The sequence below is a fragment of the Pinus tabuliformis genome, chromosome 8 (assembly GCF_031772625.1).
Source record: "Pinus tabuliformis cultivar Carrire ecotype Pingquan chromosome 8, CPIR1, whole genome shotgun sequence".
NCBI lineage: Eukaryota > Viridiplantae > Streptophyta > Pinopsida > Pinales > Pinaceae > Pinus > Pinus tabuliformis.
In genome coordinates this window covers 483,728,252-483,749,700 of record NC_142294.1, presented here as the reverse complement: position 1 = coordinate 483,749,700, position 21,449 = coordinate 483,728,252, and the positions used below count along the sequence as shown (strand labels likewise).

General features: G+C 37.6%; 1 pseudogene; it reads right to left on the bottom strand.

The window, feature by feature from the left end:
• Positions 1 to 1,397: 1,397 nt before the first annotated feature.
• On the bottom strand, positions 1,398 to 7,705 carry LOC149236181 (DNA replication licensing factor MCM7-like; annotated as a pseudogene).
• Positions 7,706 to 21,449: the final 13,744 nt, after the last annotated feature.

The window sequence follows — 21,449 nt, the reverse complement described above, 5'->3', positions numbered from 1 at the left end:
TATAATAAATATTATTAATCAAGCCGACCTTCATTTCATCCTTAAATCATCTCATCTCATAACTATTTAAATCTCTCAGTTAAGCTCTTCTACTATCAACATTCAATAAGTCCTGATGATGGATCCCTGTTGGGATTTGAAACGTTGACGAAAAATGGTTTTTATTGCGTGTTCTCTGGTAACTAAGTCAAAATATATAAACCACAGATGTTTAAAATCTAGAATAATGTTGTTGCAGTTAAAAAGAATTCAAAGCATACCTTTCCTTATTTCAACCTTTCCTATCTACCTAGTTCAATGCTTTGTTGCGAACTTAAATTTAATATGGAGATTTTTTATAATTGATGAGGACTGGCCACAAATCTTATTTAAATTAAAGCTTAAGAAACAATTGAAGGTTAAGCTTAAAAGAAAGAAAGATAGAGGAAATTGTGTACAATAGAAACCATATAGAGTTTATCTAGAAACATGTACTTTTTACAGAGGTACATACAATGAGGAGCAAGGCAAAGCATAAAATTGTCTCTCACACACATTCCTTTGTAAATAAACAACTAAAGTTAAACTTTGAAAGACGGAATAAAGTCAGGACAACAATCATTAAGATCACTAAAAAAACAAAAGTTTTGGAAGAGAGACATATGTTATCTCTCACTTGAAACTTATGAACATTCATTCAGAGGTTTCCAAAACATTTATAAGCAAGCCAGTTATCCAATATAATGGATAAACTCTTTTGGCTTGACCCCAGATGAATATACGTGTCCAATTTTTTTCTCATCATTGAAAGATCATCCACCATATCAGGTCATGCAGCCATACAACACCACCCTCTCCCCAATGTTTGAGACATGGTCACTATATATATCTCACTTATATTACTTCTAGTTTTGTGATTAACTTCTCTTCCATTGGCATGTGATTCCTGAGCCACAAGCTCGAGTTCATTTTCATCATCAACTACTCCCTCTGTGTTTCTTCTTGGCTCAGACTTAGTTGAAATTGGACTAACAAGAATTCAAGGGATTTCTGATACACTTGTTGTATCTCCATTTCCCTCCACAAGAGAATTATCTACTTCTTGAGTGTTATAAACTTTCCTAGAAGAAAACTCCAATTCGTGGTTGTGCATGATAAAACTCCCATGCAATGACACTTCATAAGAGAACTCTTGATTTTTGTCCTAATTTCCTGTTCATGAAAGTCCACATGAAATCATTGTTCAGAAGATAATTCTTGACACATCTAACCTCGTGAGCTTTCCAAGAGGAAACTCATCCTTGAATTTCATATCAGTTTAAGGACATCTAAAAACAACACTCCTTTTACTAAAAGAGTTGAAGAATGAGGATATTTACTTTACAACTATATGATACACTATTCGATTATTGGATATTTTACGTATCAATAAAATGAATATCAAATGTATTGGGATCAATTTGACAAATGTTCAATGTTGCATAATCTTCCAAGTACTCCTTTAGTTGAGCTTCAATGTAAGTCTGCATGCAGGAGACCCAATTAGATGCATTAAACCAACCTTGATTAGGAAGTTTGAACTAATGATATTTATCATGCTCTATACAATCTGTGGAGACTACCTTTCGAGAAATCCAATTCAGGGCATTAGCATAGCGGACATCGATAGTATTCATTCTCAAAGTTTCATCCCTTATGATTGAATAGATGTTAAATATGGCATCCATATTAGTTTTCTTTCTTTCATTAACATATAAGGAGAACTTCGACATTTGCATATGCTTGAGGGCTTCATCTACATCACTTTGATCCATTGTTTCTAAGAATCTAAGTCAACTTAGGGCTTGTGAACTATAAATCCAGATAAAAGAAACAAATGGATCAACTTTTGTTAATAAACGAGTTTGTGGTATTAAAAGGCCAAATTTGGATTAATGTTGTTGCTTAGCCACAATTCCACTCTGGTGTTGAAAATATGAGAACTTGAAAAGTCACTTCTCCTGGAACTCGCACATAACACTAGGTAATTGCACAGAGGAACATATAACTTACCATTGAGATGCAAAAAATGCTTAGAAGTGTTTTGGAAGTGGTGTAAGAATGTGGTGCATCACTTTGTGCTTCCTCTTGTCTCATGGAAGAATGGAAATATATTCGGTAAGGTCTTTAGGAACAGACGGTGATACCCTTCTTGCCACTCCTATATAAGCCCTAGAAATTATTAACCATCATAATATTAAAAAATACTTAGCATTAGAGTATGACAGTTAGAGCATCAATATCTAAAGAAGAGGTGACAATATCTCACCTGAGGATGGAAGAATCAAGAGGAGTAAATCCTAAAGTTGGTGGTTCACACTTTTGATGCACATATAACACGTGCCTTTCCATTTCCAAATCACTATCCATATCGGCTTTATCAAGTATCATCCACAACAAGTCAAGATGAGAAATCAATGTTGGAGGAAGATTGATATTCTTTGTAGGTGTTCTTTGTAGATCATATCGACCCCTGTGATAATGAACAACATAGTATAAAACAAAATTCAAAATTAAAGTTCCGTCACAAAAGTAGGATATAGTGTACACTATAATACCATAAATCAAACATGAGCCATACCCTCCTTTCAAGTGAAGAGTATATAAGGAACTGTTAATTAGCCATGGAAATAAACGCATGAAAGAAAGTTGAGAATGCTATAGATAGTTAAAGCTTAAATACAAAACTAATAAATAAAAGCAAGTAATGTAAAAGAAAAAATATCTAAGAACAATGAAACAAAATCAAGGTAAAAGTAGATTAATCCTTTTCAACCAATTCGAGTTCCTAAATAGGAGAAAAAATAAGGGCACTAGGATATTTGTGCAAGTCAATATAGGGGTTTAAAGAGGTTTCAAATTCATCCATCCCCAATGTATCCTAATGGTTTACAGCTCCAAAAATGAAAATCTACCTTATACTTTTGATCTAAGATCCAGAACTGAAGAGCACATAACAACTTTAACAAGGCAAAATCGGACTAAAAGGCACAAAATATTTAGTTTTTTTTAAAAAAGAGATGAATGAATCCCCCAATAAGCACAACATTCCAATTACATATCTCTTCTATAGAAACATTGATAAAACAAAAGCCTTTTCTTCTAAACTGGACACCTTCCATGCATCCCACTAGGTTGACGCAACTCCATGAGATATATCTCTAGAATTCAGGACATTCACAAACGCATATTCATGGTAGGACCTCATATGAAGCTACCTTCAAACTGAATGATAATAATACATACTAGGCAGGATTAGTAGTAACCAGAATAGTCGTTTGTGCATTTAGAGAGGTTGTTATGCCCACCTTTGCAATGTTGACAGTTTGTTGCTCCATCACTTCATGAATAGAAGTACGGTATGTATCATCCATCTTATCAAACTCATCAATATCACATATACCCATGTCGTCAAGCACCTGATTCATCAAATACAATATCCATTATTTTTGTCACTACTCCGAAGGTGCCTAATGATATGTGTTGGTAAAACCTCTAATGCATTCAGTATAAAATAAAACAATTTCCAACTCTCAAGAAACCAACAACTTAAACATTGGAAAGAATAAATCTCAGAAACATACCAGTACCTCACCTTCAAGGACCATTCCATTGGTGATTGGATCCCTTTTAACAACACCTACCAGACCAACACCATTGCTTCCCCAGCCTATGGTGTAACTCCTTGAGGTGCCACATTAATCATGTGTTTCAACCACTGACACTTTACAACTCTAGGATCTCCCATCAAAAAAACATGAAAATCACCTCTTATCTGCAAGTAAATTAGAAATGTGAGCAATAAATATAAATTTTCCTTTGCAGACAGACTGTAAATTCTATATAAGCAAGAATAAAAAGTCATTTTTCTCGGACAGTCACCAATGGGATAATCAACTTTCTCTGTAATAGCTCTTTAGTAAAAGAATTATACCTTTATTCCATCCTTGAGTTTTCTAGTTAGGACACCAACAAGAAGAAAATGTAGGGATTTTTTTACATCCTCGTGTCCAAATATTTATGGAGCTAAAGAATGTGCAAGCTTGTTGTAGATGTTCCCATCCTCGGCAAGTCATTTTATTTGTTCTTGTTCATCACCTTATAAAACGTACCTACAAGTGTTTGAAATCAATGAATAAAATAAGAAATATAGAGAAAACATGGATCAAAGAAAAATAATACATCCATAAAAGCATTGTCAAATCAATTATGAAAGCAGTGAGTGGACTGTATTCATTTGCATGGTTAGATTGTTAGACTAGTTTCAAAGTGTAGGCATTTCAAATTAGATATTGACAAATCAGGAGAAATAACAAATGATTATTCAAAAAGAAAGGATTCACAGTGACTCTGGACTTATTTGAATTTTAAGACACGTAATTTTATACGAGAAGACCTACAATCCATAATTAGTGCTTAATGTTCAGTTGTCATAAAACCCTTCACTTTGTCTTTGAACAAAACTGAATCTTGTTCATGAAAAATGAAAGCAATGGCAGTTGAAATAATAAAAAGAATCGTAGCTAATCTTAACTTTAATTCAAATCAAAGATTAGACTCTCTTTTATGAAAAATGAAGCATATCCAAATTTTACTCGAAATACAAGGGAATGAGGAAGATGCCTTTATAGAAGATAAAATGGTACAATAGAACTTACTCTTAATATATTTTCTTTAAATGAGTAATTGTCATTGCATCAAGATATGTATCAGCCATCAATCCTACTTGCATTGCTCGAAATCTTGTATAAGGAATATGACAAATTATTCTAAAGATTTTCACTAGGTCACCTGACCCAACCTGAGGACCCATTTTCAGTTGTGAATGGCTTGTAATGTTTTTAATTGTAACAAAAGCCAAATCTCATGCAAACAACAGAACAAATGTAAAAACTTGACAGAGAAAACCACACCTTCCTCGTAAGTTCTCCTCTTATGTGTATTGTCATTGATATAAGTATATGCCCTTTGGTCAAATGATCTAACAACTCCTATATTTTAGCCTGCAATGAGATGGGTCAAATTAGATGTATAGTTGCTTTGAGTTAAATTTTTCTGCTGGGAAATATATGATATTATACACAGTTTCACCAAAAACTTAATCTGCTTGCATCAACAAAAAGAAACAACAAACCCTCAACTGATAATGCTCAAATGAGTTGAATTTTAAGGGAGACTTAGAAAGAAACCAAAATTAATTCAGAAAGATAAAAATAATTGATGACTACATGTGAAGTGCAACCTTAAAGTCTCCAATAGGTCTACATAGAGATCATAGACTTGAAGACTGAAGGAAAACCCATTGCAGTGTTAAATTTGGTTAGACAACAATGAAAATTATTCTAATAAAGTCCATACAACTTACCAGTCAGTTCAATAATATTATAATGGATTATGTAGAGAGGAATTAAACCAAATCAAATACCCAAATAATGGGTTTGTACATCCTTTAACTAGACAGTTGGTACCTGATCAAAACGCCATGGAGGTGTTAAATTGTATGGATATAATGTGACTGTGTTCTTATACACAGGTCACATTCATGAAGGGGATATGAATTATTTTGATAAGCTAAAGAAGGCACGTGTTTGGTTAGTTTCAGTGTAACATACCCCCTTACATACCTACACTTGAACTAGTTAATAGGTAGACCCAACTCCTGAAGTAAACTAAGAGAATGGGGTCTAGAAGTGTCTCAACATATAGATATATATATATATATATATATATATATATATGTTAGTGGTGATTTCAATTGGAAACACATAGCACTTAGATTTTGGGATGAACTCTTAGAAGCTGCCCTCTGGCTATTTGGTTTAGTTGGGTATGTGGTTTGCCTCTTATGTTTAAGCATGTTTGGTCTGTGGGTTACTTCTTATGTCTAAGCATGTTACTTAAGTGAAAACTACATACCTCATTTACCAACTGTACCATATTCACAGTCCACATTAACTTAGTAATTATTGCACCATTTTCTAGCAATTTTGACAGGGTAGGCTCAACTAGTGGCTATCAATTACTTGAATACATAGTATCTTGGATAAAAAGGGGTGAAACAAACCCAAATAAATGAGTATGTCAACATTATCCCAATAGTAATTGAAATATGTTCCACAAACAAGAGACTTTGGCCAGTTACAATTAAGAATTCTAGGGCTTTACAAATCACTTACATCCATGCAAATATGGATCCTTAGAAAACCATGATGAAGCTATAATCCAAAGGTGAAAAACATAATAAATTAAGAATAGGAAACTCACTTGATTTACAGTACCAAGATCTCCCCGCAAGTGCTTCATAGCTATCTCAGTTATATATATTAGTACCTTTATTTACCACAACACATGAATAACATCAAGGCCTCGACAACATTATTGTGGTAGCTACTTTATCAAAGGTTTTGGAGGAGGAAGGGTACATGAGGGAGTGGGAGATTTACTGTGAAATATAGGGCTCCCATTCCAAAGTCTGTCAACAATATATCCGCATACAATAATAAATCATTCTACTACAAGGTAAACATGAAAACACTCAATCATAAGTACTTTATGTTCTTTGGTTGTTCCTCATATTCTTCTCCCATTAACAATGTGCCTTTCTCATCTAAGAATTATTTTTGCTTCTAGTTGTGTTCCAGGAGAGATCATAGGTATATTTTGTATGAAAGTTTATGAAAAATGGCTAGTAGGTGGCCTGCTTTTCTTTTTTGGAGGTGATATGGCATGCTACAAGCACTTTGCTATGTATTTTAGTTTTCCAAGCCATGTAATAGAAACTTATGCATTCTTTCTTTGGAAAATAAAATCAAATAAAATTTCCATACCATTCACCCTATCATAAATTCTTGTCAATCCAAAAGTTGCAAAAAATCAGATACCATTCACCTTAAAATACCCCTTGGATCATACGCACCTGTTATAAGTCCCATCAAACACATATATAGCAATATAGGGAAAAATATGAAAGTGAAGTGCCATCGCCCTTACAACCTACCAAAAGCACATATCTCAATAAAGTTGCAAGCAATTTGAAAACCAACTACCATGACCAATCCAAAAGCATCTACAGATAGTAATTAATGTTAATGTTATTTAGTGAAAGGAAATGCCCAAAAGATGATTGAGGACTCAATTGTCAATAATACCAAAGTGAAATTTAACTACTGTAGACCCCATGTGTATGGCAAAAATATAAATACTTCAAGAAGAATCTAATGGCACATTTGAACTATAGAATCTGATTTATATGTCCAATTTAAAAAATAGGAAATCCTATTATAGGCCATTTTGTCACATCTGATCGATAGGCCTTCGAATGGGATCAATCATCATCCTATTCCTCCTTGTCGTCATCTTGCACAAAGCCCTACGCATGTATCTTTCATTCACCAAAATTTCTGCCTAAAACTGCATCATCTGAGAAATTTTTAGGACCAACACACCCTGGCCTCTTGCTGGACAGAGTTTACCTACAGGTTGCTCCTCTGTGGCCTACGTAGATCAGCTACAGGTTACTCCCCTTTTCACCTACGTTGGTTCTATAAATTCTGGAATAAAGATAAATTTTGGAAGCCTCCTATTCCAGAAGATTCCAGAATTTGTTACAACCATTTACCTCAGATAAAACATTCGGGTCCTATCCTACCTGACTTTGGAGTTTCAATCCCTTACCCTTTGATCCCATCCTCCCATCAAATGTGGATCTAAAACCTTAGATTGGTAATTGGGTAAAAACTCATAACTTACCTTAGATTTATATTAATGCAAAGAATTCTATATTTTCCTATATGTGATGTTGTTATTTCATGTATTTCAATACCATGTTGATCTAAGAATAGAGTATATAGGTGATACTGAATAGATCTCATAGTTTCTTGGCTTGTGTCATTTGACTGTGTAGGTTCTAATTTTGGCAATCAGAGTTGGAATTGGAGCATTCAAGTCAAAGAAGGAGTGAATCCCGTGATGGATTCTAGGTAGGCTTCATACCGTCATCTATTTACTTTAAGGAAAGCATTGTATTCATTGTCTCTATGTTATTCTAGGTTAGCCACCAAACCTAGGGGAGATACTTTTGTCTACAATTGTAAATCTCGTATAACAAATTGGCGACCATACTGGGGAATGGTGTATTCCCTTGGTGGTTCCTTTTTCCATTGTGTTTGATTACCTCCTTGATAGACCTTTGTTGCTTTATCCATCCAAGAACAGACCTAGGAAGTCATTTCATTGAGTCCCTTTTGCAATTTTTGTGTCAGAATCCTCTATTCTTGGACCAGCACACCCCTAGTGCCTCTGACAGAGCGTTCCACTTCACCTAGGCCCACTTTGTACCAATGTTGCAAAGCACTGGTGCCTCTTCTATACCAGTGTTGGCCCTTGTCTTTCACAAAACTTGCCCTTGTTTTTTAGTCTCTCTTTGATCATCCTACTTCCAGCTAACCTTCCCTAAGACTTGAGTGTCTTTTGGTCTCTCTAAAGCCTCCATTTGGTTTGCATTTGTGTTTGATTGCCTTTGGTAAGAATTGGTTTTGATTTTTCTTTGTTTTTATCATTTTTTCATTTGAAAAACGATTTTTTTTTTTGTCATTGTTCGTTTGGATGAATTTTTGTTTCAGTCCTCATTCTGAAAAGTGCATTTGAATCAGTGATTAAACATTTGCATCCTAATTTTCTTCATTTCAAAAATTAAGTGTGTTGAAAAGAAAATTTTTGCATTTGCATTTAAGATTTTGTATGTGCATTAATATAGGAACAATTGCATTGAAAAGGGAAATTGCATATTGCATCTTGTTTGTTGCATGTCATGTGTTGCATATTGATTGTTTCTTCCCTCCTTTAGCTAGATTTTCATTGAAAGAGAAAGATTTTCATTTTCTCATGCTAGATTTATAATCTAGTAGATTCAGGTGACATTCGTGGTGAGCCCAAAACTGAAACTTAATCAAAGATAAACAATAGAATTTATTGAATCGATCTAAGGATCATTTGTAACATTAATACAAACATTTAAAGTTCTAGGACAGAGAGGTGTTCCAACGTTGTTAAACATAGGGGTTGTCATTGTTTGCCAGAGTTTCATCCGAGGGGTGAAATCTCGTTCCACGTATGTGAGTGTATATGATGTTCTCCATATACCTTTGGGTATATTGTACAGTGCCCATGCACATGAAGTATATGGGAACACTCTCATCGAATGGTTATGCATTAGACATCACTACTACAGACTGCACTCCCACATACTGTCGAGTATATTTTAGGAATCCCCTAGAAGTTTCTATCCAGCCATATGTAACTGAGTTTGCCACCTTGTATGCAATGATACACCAAACATAAAATTCATGGAGATTGGTTGTTGTACGTTAAGTACTTGTTTTTCCAAGGTGCATATTGCAGTTCAAGGTTGCTTGGTAATCCTTTATGCCTAGATTACCCTGTTTTTTATTTATTTCTTTTTGTGTTAATAAAATTTATTATCCAACATGGAAGAACAAAATCCCCCACCCCATCATTCAATTAGAATGAAAAATAATCCTCCTCTTCCATCAAAGGCTACTCCTAGCCGTCGTCATAAGCATAAGAAGACACAAACTACTGAATTAGAAACTTTAGGAAATAATTATGGCCCTCCTCGTGATATTGACCTGCCAGAACCATCTATCCCTTGTATGAGCCTGAGATCACATCTACTCTTGATAGTGACACTGACACAATCAAAACACAAATCCATGAAACCTTGTTGCCTAAGGTTTTTGAACCTAACCTTCTTGAGTCAGACACTTTGATTCTTGAGGTTGTTGAACCTGAGGAGACTCAGTCATCTTCATCTATTAGTTCAGGACCTTCCTCCTCTCTTCTTTGTCTCAAACATAACCTATATATCTTGGACTTGACAGTGAACCTCTTCCACGTGGACTTGCAAGTATCGAATATATCCCATAGGAAGAGCCTCATCCTTCTACTCATGTTCATTGGGAAGGATGAAATTTCTATCAGATTGATCAGTTTCCTTCTCTTCAGACTCCAACACAAACTCCATTACCTGATTCTTTGGACTTACCCGCAGATCTCTTGCGGAAATATTCATTAGGATTGTTAACCATGACTAGAATTAATCTGACCTCTCAGCCTGTGTATGCCACTATGGTTGAGACATCATATATTGCTTCCTCATCTATGTTTGCAACATCACCAGAAACTCATATGTATGGTATCTCGTCCATCCCACCTAGTTATTAGTCTTTATCTGGTACCTTTTCTGGTGCATCTTCCAGTCCTTGGACCTCTCCCATGTCATCTAATTTGGGAATAACATCTGGTACTTCTCTTATGAGTGCCTCACAATCAGCTCATATTCCTCCATCTACACCTACGATTGAGCCGCAGTTTCGCCCTTATGTCAGTAGGCAAGGCTACCTTCAACAACCTAACTCTTCTTATGTTGGGTATGTTTAAGAAAGTGTAACGTGGTTCAGTCTTCATAACAACTTGTAATTATGATTTTATGTAAAGAAGAAACAAATATATTTATTGTATTCCTTGCATCATGTGTTTCATGAGCAAGAATTATTTTTCATAAGTCAAAGACTTATTCTTGATGTATTTAGGGATTTTTCATCTTGTCATAAATATATAATTCAATCTATGAAGTGTTGTTACACTTGGAAGAGTACTCCAGAATAGACAAACACATTCATCCTCACAATATCATTGTATATATGCTCAAAGCTTCATGTCGGCTTCAATAAATGGAGACACAAAATTTGGAGAAAATCATACACACACACACACACACACACACACACACACACACACACACACACATATATATATATATATATATATATATATATATATATATATATATGAATGACATGTCGGCTCAGCAAATATGACACGTTGGTTCATAAGGACAGGTCGGCTTAAATGTATGATGCAACAACTATAAATAGGAGTCTATACCTTTTCATTTACGCAGTGGACAGACTTGACATATTTGTGAAACTTCAGATGGGTACAGGAAAAAAAGATGCATATTATAGACATAAATCTTCTCAGCATATTCTTTGAGTTTCTCAGTGATCTAGGCAACAAGAAGATCAGTTATTGCAGTGATCACAATGCGGATTATTTTGGGGTAGTATTATAGTGATATTCTCCTCGATGTCTTAGGCTTATACTCACTAAAAAGCGGATGAGTATTGATGCTCAGTGAGGTTTGATGATAGCAGGTGTTGTAGTGATATGATCAGTGATACAAGGTACTACATGATGTTGCTAAATGTTACATGATGAAGGAATGATCAGGCCAAAGTTCAGGGATAGATTACAATGTAAGAATATTACAGTCATCATGTTTTGGTTCCATGAAGTAATCGAACAATCAAGAGAAGAAGGATGACTATATCTTGGTCTAGGAATGGAAGTATAGGTCAAGTGTCTTGGTTTTGTTCTTAGTTAATTGGAACCTCTATAAGAATAATTGTGTGTGGGTTTTCCTCTCCAAGAGGGAGAGGCTTTGGCCCTGGCAGAAAGCCAAACATCTTGTGTTCTTGTCTCTTTGTTTTGGTAGCGGTTTGATGAAGCAAACACACACACTAATAATAAGAAGAAGATCAAGCTAAGATAAATTGTAAAAGAACTTCACAAATTTTTATCATGCTAAGAAGAATCACTCTAACTCTAAGTGACTTATATTCTTCAATAGGGTACCCTCCATCTAGATTGCAGTTGCCTCCATCATACCCTCCTCCTTTGGCAGGGGGAAAATTGTTGTTCATATACCTAAAATTGGTAATCAGCCTTATTATAGTGCTCCTTATCCTGGAATGCTTGCCAGTGTTTGGAAACCTACTTTGCCTATTCAACCTGGTTCATTTTGGGACCGATTATTGAATCCTAAACCGGCACCATCTTCATCTCAAATTCCTATCCATCCATCAGCACCCCAACAACCTCAAATACATGTGAGCCAACCTTTCTAGGATGTTGTTCCATCACAACCTTTTCCCTCAGTATTTGACACTTCCCAAGTTCCATTTACCTGGCCTATACAAGGTACCTTACATTCTCAACCGCTTGGACAGGGTACTCCTCAAGTTTCGATAGGTCATATTATTCATATTATGGCACAGTCCCAATTGAATCCACCTTACCATGGGGCAATGCAAACCCCCATGGGGAAAAAATGTGTATTGTATCAAGGTATTCATCATGTGCCTTTTCAAGGCCAACAAACCCAAACCCAACCATTCCAACAGCTTTATCATCATCCTGGGGCTAGACAATAAGGTCACTTGTATATTGGTTATCAAAATCCTCCCTATTCTGGTACCCAGGTTCCTTATTATCAGAACCCTCCTTATCTAGGGATGCAAGTACTTGTTTCCCAAGCTATTCCTTCATATCCAGGTCATCCTCCTCATAATTTAACCGACAGTTGCCTTTTGTGGCTACTCTTGAATTTTCAGATTTAACTCGCCTCACTAATGACCCCATTGCTCATTCGCCATGGTGGTTGATTATTCACACTAAATTTCCTTCGGATATCCCAAAATTAAATGGGAATGTAAGAGAAGACCCATTGACGCACATTGTGACGTATCATCTATGGTGTTCTTCAAAATCCCTTAATGATGATTTTATTCAACTTCATCTTTTCCAAAAAATGCTTACAGTTGCCACATCTAAATGGTATATTGAACTACCTAGAGCTTTGTTTCATGATTTCAATACTTTAGCCACCACCTTCCTCACACATTTCAAGATTCCCTTTAGATAAAAAACTGGAATGGAACTCTTGACCAAATTCAAACAATCAGATTCCAATGACATTTCAGATCACATTCATGAGTGGAGACATTGTTGTCAATTGGTTAAGACTTATGTTCTTGATCAATTGTTAGCGGAATGGTTTGTTAAATATCTGTTAGCCCCTATAACAGAATATGTGGTTAAAGGTGGAGTCATGTTCGAAGAGAAATTTATTGCTCGTGCACAATATTTGGACCTTATTTATACCCATCGGGCACACTCTATGATAAGATACCAAATGCTTTGAGACCTTTGAATATTGTTCCTCCTCTACTTGGTAAATAATATCATGTCTCTGATGGCGTGATTGATTGTGCCAGTTCATAGTCGGCGAGTAAACCATTTGGTATTTCTCTTACCACACCTGCTCAAAAACCTCAATCCCATCCTCATGCGGCTTCTACTTCTGAGATAAAATTCATTTCATCTGATAAAGGCAAGTCTCATCAGCAACCTGGAAGCAAGAAGAAAGGAAAAGGTAAGAAAAGGAAAGATCCCTCACCACAGGATAAACAAACAAATCAATCCTCTGATGAGAAACGAAAGCCTCGATATCCATGCTTGATTGCCAACGAGGATCACTTTACAAGTGATTTTCTGCACCACACTAAAGTGAATCAGTTTCTTAAATCTTCCACTACTCCCCCTGTGTTGAATGAACCATTTCCCAATCAAGAGACACATATGGTTTCCCAAGACCCTTCTTGCTCTAACATGGTTTTGATGCTTTCCTCCTCGAAGTTGAAATCTGATGTTATGGTGTCCACTCGAAACAAGGATTATCGTAATGTGAATCCACCGAATAACCAGGCTAATAATCAACCTGCTAGTACAAAATCACCTTAATCTGATCCTACTCCACCTCTGATTCTTGCGGAATTGACTATCAAGCCTCTGAAGGGTGTTATTCATAAGTCTGCTTTCAAACCTCATTCAAGAGTTTCGTAAAATTATATCATATCTAAAGACTTGGCTTAGTCTCCATCAGCTATGTCAACTCTTGAAGTATTGCAGAACTACCCCACCCAAAAGAAGGCCTTGTTATCATCTATCAGATGTGTGGATCCATCGAATTCCAACCTAGTGGTTTTCTCTCATGAAAACTATACCCCTTGACTTCTAGCTCAGTTAGATTTTATGATCTAGTTCATCGTCCATGGTAAGAACATTCATCACTCTATTGTTGATGAGGGAGCCTCAGTCTACATTATGTCCTTGTCTTGTTGGAAGGTGATTGGTTCACTTCCACTGAGTCAATCGAACACTACATTAAAATCTTTTGATCGAAGAATGCACAAACCTTGTGGGATTTTGAATTTCCTTCAAGTAGAACTCGAGGGAAAAATCATTTCCATAGAAGTTGAGGTTATTGACGAACCTCTCGATTATAATCTTCTATTGGGATGTACATGGGTTTAGGCCATGGTTGTGTTGTTTCGACCTACTTCTGTATGATCGTCTTTCCTCATAAAGGCAGGATTGTAGCCATAGATCAACTCAACTTTTTCTCCTTTGATTCTCATGTTACTAGAAGTTTCCCTCTTGTAGGGGAAAATCTACACTCATATCAGCATGTTAGAGTTGGATTGTTGAAGGGTTCTTCATTTATGAGAACCTTTTCACTCCCTCCTCCTCTCCTTCCTGATGTATCACCTTCAGTTGCTTATATGAACATGATATCATCTTCTACTATCCTGGTTGATCCTTGCATTGTACCTGATGAAACTAATATCCAAAAAATTTGTGACCGAATGTTGCTTAGCCCCATTGAGCTAGATTACGAAGCCATCTATTAGCTTGTGCGTCTTATACCTTTTCTTCTGTTAATTAGGTAGATCGATCAATATATTATGGCACGCCTTGTGATCCTTTTTCTCAAGTATTCTCTACTAATGAGAGCATCATGGAGATCATGATTCCAGATCACGGGTTGTGGGATGAACATTACCATCATTCCTCCTTACCAGATCACATTGAGGATAATCTCAGTGATGTATATTTACCTAATTTTGTCGATTTTTTTACGAGTTCCATCTCCATTCATGAGGTCGACTCCGAAAAGAATCTTTTGAATATCGAAGATACCATACCTCTTAATATCTTTATTAAACCAGGAATTGTCGAAAATCTATACATTGGAGCGTCTTGTTCTCCATTTGAGATCAAGATTTATAGAGCCCTTTTCTGTGAGTTTCAAGATGTCTTTGCCTAGACTTATGAATAAATGTTAGGTATTGATCCAAACATAATATTGCATGAGATTAAAACATATCCTAATGCCAAACCTGTCTAGAAGTGCCTCCGTCAAATCCATCCCAAGAAGGTTGTCAAGATTAAGGCAGAAGTTGAAAATATTTTACGAATTGGTTTCATATACCTCGTTCCTTTAACTGATTGGGTATCAAACGTTTTCCATGTCATGAAGAAACAGGGCACGATTTGAGTATGTGTCGATTACCAGGACTTGAGTCGCGCTTGTCCTAAGGACAACAATCTGACCCCATTTATTGACCAAATTGTTGATGATTGCGCTAGCTATGAGATTTATTCATTCATGGATGGATTCTCGGGCTATAATCAAATCAACATTCTTCCAGCATACCAACCTAAGACTGCATTTATTTTTCCCAGGGGTACTTTTTCTTATCGAAATCTCCCTTTCATCTTGAAGAATGGTGGGGCCATATTTTAACATGATATATATTATGCTTTTCATGATCTTAAAAATATCGTGAAATCTTATTTAGATTATCTCCCTACTCATTCCAAACATCGGGATGATCACCTGATGCATTTAAGGGTTATTTTCCTGTGATGCAGACATTATAGCATTCGACTTAACTTTCACAAATCTGTGTTCTCTGTTATTTTTGGTCGAATCCTTGTTTTTTTCATTTCAAAACAAGGAATTTGTATTGATCCCTTAAAAGTGCAAGCAATCGTTGACTTTACTGCACCTTCTTCTCTTGTTTAGTTACAAAGACTCCAAGGAAAAGCTAACTTCCTACAGAGTTTCATCCTTAATTACGTCGAGTTGACCAAAGGATTCACTCGCTTACTGAAATGGGGTCCCCTTCCATTGTGACAATGTTTCTCAAAAATTGTTTGATGCCCTAAAAGATGTACTAGTTCGGGCATCTCTTCTATACCCCTTTGACTATTAGCGCGACTATTTCTTGTATCTCGTTGCTGCCATTTCTACTATAGAAATGGTCTTGGTTCAAGAAGATGATATAGGGACTGAACATCCTATTTATTATCTGATTTGGAACCTTAACGATACCAAAATCATAAATACTCGCGTAAAAAAATTGGCCTTGGAGGTCGTTCAAGCCGTCCAACGGTTTGGCCATTACATCTTGCTAAGGAAAACTATGGTCGTTTTGGATTGCAACCCTATGACATATATACTATCACGTCAATTGTTGGGGGGCAAGTACTTTAAGTGGATCCTTATTCTCCAATATTTTGACCTAGAATTCATCAAATCCAAGTCGATGAAATCCTTAGTTTTTGTCGAGCTAATGTGTGATCTTCCTTCCCTTGTTTCTGAATCTACATATGAATATTTTATCCTTGATTGTAGGTTTTAACCCCATACAGAAATTACCTACATACGAATTCTAAAACACAAAAAATAAACAATGCGATGGCATAACACATAAAACACATATACACAGAGATTTTCCCCTGGATCCCAAAACCGGGACTACCAACTTGATTTTTCATTATGTTCCTTTCAATGTTACAATACATATTTATACATGCCGAAGCATCCAATACCATGGACCAAAAACCATCGCATCCAAAACCATGGACCTAAAACCAGCACATACAAAACCATATACGAAAAACATGCACAAAACCATAGGTAGGTCCACCCAACCTAATATAGGGTCCAAAACCAAAATTTTTTGGGGCGCTACCCCAGACCCCATAGAGTGGGGTTACCTACACCCCTCAAACCCCCTGTGACTCCCCCCGCTACGCAATCAGTGCAACATAGGGGGGGCTCCGCCCCCCTTCTAACCCCCCCAGTTAACTACGTGGGCTAGTTGTGGAAATAATATAACACAACCCAACATTCTCCCACTTGTTGTTTTCTTTCCACAGGGGGCCACAAGAGAGCTTTGTCATTTATCCAACCCTGCAACACCCATTGTTCTCTACACCAAGAGAACTTCTCAAAGCTCACAAATTTTGTCAATGCATCTGCAGTATTCTTCAAAGTGTCCACCCTTACCAGCAACACCTTTTTGTCTTCTATCATATCCCTCACAAAGTGATACTGAACATCAATGTGCTCTGTCTTTGAATGATATGCAGGGTTCTTTGCCAATAAAATTGCACTTTGTCTGTCACAGTCTATCCTTATAGCTCCCTGTACTAACCCCATACTTGAACACAATATCTGCAACCAAACTGTTTCCTTGCTTGCATCAGTGGTTGCCATGTATTCTACCTCTGTAGTTGATACTGCCACTACAATTTGTTTCTTACTCATCCAACTGACTGCACCTCCAAATAGGTTAAACAAATACCCACTTGTAGATCTTCTCTGATCCATATCTGTTATAGACATTTTTGTGCCTTACAGCTCTAAGCATGAAATGTCCATAAACCAAGGGATCCTAAGTCCCTAAAAGTGTTGTTCTGACTCCTAGAGGAACAAGGTCAACAAATTACAGCTTCTCTCAGAAGTTCTCCACCAGAAATTGCTCAGAATCAGTCAAATCAGGATCATTTCAGCTGCTCCACTAGCTAGCTGCGTTGCATAGCACCCAAGTACACTATCTAGGTGCGTTGCAAAGCACCTAAATGCACTACCAGGGTACGTTGAGCGGTAAATGACAAATGGCAGTGTCATTCCGCGAGGTGGACAGACAATGGAAGCTTCCAGAATCTTCCCCAATGACACTTGCCTCACTGAGTTCGACCAAGGATGAGTAAGAGGCTCTCAGTCTCCAAGTGGAAGCAAGAACTGACAGAGAGAAGCCACTAGTCAGATCATAAGCTGACTCATCCTCTTTGCATACATCTATATATGGATCCCTCATCCCAGAGATCCGGAGGCTAAAATTTTGTACATTGCAGAGAATTGCTATTGGTTTTGAGATAGATATCAGAGTATTGGGTGATTTATGCTTTGTTGGAGGTGAAGAGGGGATTCCTTTGCTGGGAGGTTGATGCTGGATCAGGAATCATCGGTTGTAACTCCTCCTGGATCTTCTTGTTATATCAATAAAACTATTTGAGTTTCTCCTACATGCTTGTGTTTCATTGATGTTTGTTACATTTGTATGTTTAGCTTAAATCTGATCCTAAGCTATTTATGAATATAAATCCATGTCTTTGTGTAGTTTTCTTCTTCTGTGATCTTACAGGAACTTGGTGAAGCTGGGCAAGTAAGGGAGCAGGTAGCTGGAAGCTGTCAAAGAGGAGAGAGATTGGATCAAAGGACTAGCGCAAGACACAGGTTGGTTCATCCTATTCCTCTTCGTTTATAGTTCATAAAGAAGAATATGAAAGTAGTTTTCCTTGTTTGTTTCTAAGGTCACTATCACATCTTGGTGGGATAGGGTCGTTCTGAGTAGACACTTTTCCCGTTAACAAAATGGCGACTCCGCTGGGGAGCGTGTCTAGTTAGTTTGTTTGTGTTTCTCTTGTTGTTTGTTTCATAAACATAGAAGTAGCAATCGAACTACATTTGCCATTAACAAATGCAAAGTAGACACCTGCTACTTCAATCCATTCACTGGATCTATTTATGATCTGAACAGCTGATTCACAAATGATCTGATTGCCCATTGTGATAGATCTTAGACCTCGTTTAAATCTACCCTCTGATTGTGCATTACCGATTTCTTTTACTCAGCCAAAAACCATAGATTAAACTGCAAACCGTGACCCAGAACCTGGATAGAATTCTCGTTTCTGCCCCAGCGCAGGCTCTGTGAAGAGATTCTGCATTTCAACGCAGTTCCCGAGAGGGCTACCTGCGCTGCAATCTAGTTTCTCTGTGTAACAGGTGCGCTGTGTTAGCTACCTATACCAATAGGTTTCATATTTCATGATTGACAATGAAAAGTTCCAAATATGATCTGCTTTGATCATGCAAAGATCACATATTTCCAAGAGAAAACAATCTGTGTATATAGCTTGATGTTGTCTCAATTTTGATGGATGGTCCAACAGCCTAATCTGGATCATGCCATGTTTTGACTTTCCAGTTGTAGAATAGAGAAAGAAATCTGTCCAAACTATTTAATCTTGGCAGACAAGTAGTTTAGGTAGAGAAGAAAGGCTCCCAACAACTTAATCTGGGACCTTGGAAGAAATAAGGGTAGAAGTAGATAGACCATCAAAAGAAAAAAGCCAAAGAAAAGAAAAGACAAGTAAGGGTCTGCAAGCCTAAGTGCACCCTCCAAGAAGAAATAAAAATGCTAGGCAAGTAAGATGGGTAGGCAGATGGGGTTGCAGAAGTGTCATTCCTTGCAAATTGAAGATGAGCTAGCCTATTTCACAAAGCAAAGTCAATAGATTGAGAACTCCTTATTCTTTATCAGGTGGCAGCAAAGCAAAGAAGCATATCTAACCTCCCTTCTTCCCCTCTTCCCATTCATAACTAACATCCCATCATCAGTCGAGATTCATGGAAGAATTCATGGTTTTATGGGGGTTTTTAGCCCCTTAAAAGCCACATTTCTTGTCTAAAAATCTTTTTATTTTGATCTACTCCTACAGCTAAGTGGTTTTCAAATAAACCTGGTCATTTCACTCCTCATTCACCTCTTCTATCCATATTAACCCCTGACTCTATTATCTAAGTCCCCTATGCTCCCCTTTCCCTACTATAATAACACTATGGTGTATAAACCCCCAAGCATTCTATAAATATCCTCCTTTTAGCATTATAGCTAAATAGGTTTGTCTAAGGGAGACTTTAGTCCACCTGGGACTATGCTCAACCCTGTCAAGGGATTACTCTAACCCCTGGTTAGGAGTAATAATCTCTCTCTAAGCCCTAACTTCACCTCTGCTAAAACCCTCCATAAACCCTTTTTTCACAAATTAACCCAAAAACCCCCCAAAAAAAAAACTCACGAAAACCCTCAATCCTAAAGTTTTCTGCCAAAAGTATTTAATTGAATATTTAAATAAACCAGCGGGCCCCCCCAACCTGCGCGATCCGTCGGAGGACCCGCCAACCGTCCGATCTCTGCCGCCCAGATCTGACGGTGGGCGGTCATTTTCGCTCCCCGACCTGCTAACCTTTAGCGTCCGGGGAAAGCGGTTTTCCACCCCGTACATGGGACGCGTGGCAGGCGGTGGGGTTGTTCGGAGCCCCCCTCCCCGATACCACCTTTGCCCAAAGGTGGTGCGGGGAAACCGGTTACCACCATCCCGTTACCGCCTCCCCCTTGCGTCATGCTTGCGTCATCCTGACGTAGCGCCCTTCCCGGCCCCTGCGCCATGTGGCCCTCCACGTAACCCTGCCGCCCAATCCACCCACCACCGTGTCCTGCCACCCTAGCCTACACCTCAGCAGCCACGTCACTTCCGTACCCGGGCCTGCCATGACGTCATGTTGACGTCATCGGTGGAAAGGCGCCAATTACCCTATTTTTCCAAATTTTATCGTTAAAGTCATGTTTTGAGACATTTTCAATGTCATTTTCGCGTGAAGAAGGAGATAGCCGTTGCAGCTGCCAAAGTGACTCCAGACCTCCAAATTCAAATTGCAACCGCTCAGATTCATCACTTCAACCTTCAGAGTTCGGCCCGCAACCTGTCTAAGCGTTCTGTCCAGGTATTCATCGTAATTCCTCTGTTTGGCCCATGCTTACCAATTCTCTATAAATTTCCATTAGAATACCTGTTGAAATTCATATAAGCTCTACACCTATTACCTAAAGTAAGCCAAGGCAATCTGCATTGCCCCAGCTCTGTAATTCGACATAGAAACAGTCAATTTGCGGGTAAAAACTGTGAAATTACCTTTGAAGCGCCCGACATTGTTCCCTTTTGCCGGGTGTACACACCAGCTGCAGCCTTTCACCTAAATAATTCCTCATACCCTCTGCAAATTGCCCTGAGCAGTTCACAATCCCTCTGAACTTGTTAAAAAACTGCAGAAACAAGACTGTGTGTTTTTCATTATAAGACACAGTTCAGACATTGACTACAATTGACCTGGCATTTTGAGCTCTTAAAACTTTGCAAGCCATTTAACTCCTTTTTACTCAAAATCAAATCATATAATGGCTGCTTCTGCATCCTCATCCCTCAGTGTGGCTCCATTAAATCCACCAAATAAAGAGCTGGAGGCCTTGGCATTTGCTGACAAGGACTATCTTATTGAAGACTTTGAGGGTGACAGGGACTTCTTGCAGACCTTCTGCCAATTAAGAGAGGACTATAAGGATGTTCATGGTACACACGGGATATGGGAGTCAAACCTGCCATACTATTGTCTCCCAGCTGTAAATGTCTTCCCTGAAATCATTCACCTATGTGCTGAAAACTATGATGTGCAGCACAGAGCTATTAGCACTCCATCTGGGAGGATCCTTTTCTACATTAATGCTGAGTCCATCAACAAAATGTTACATTTT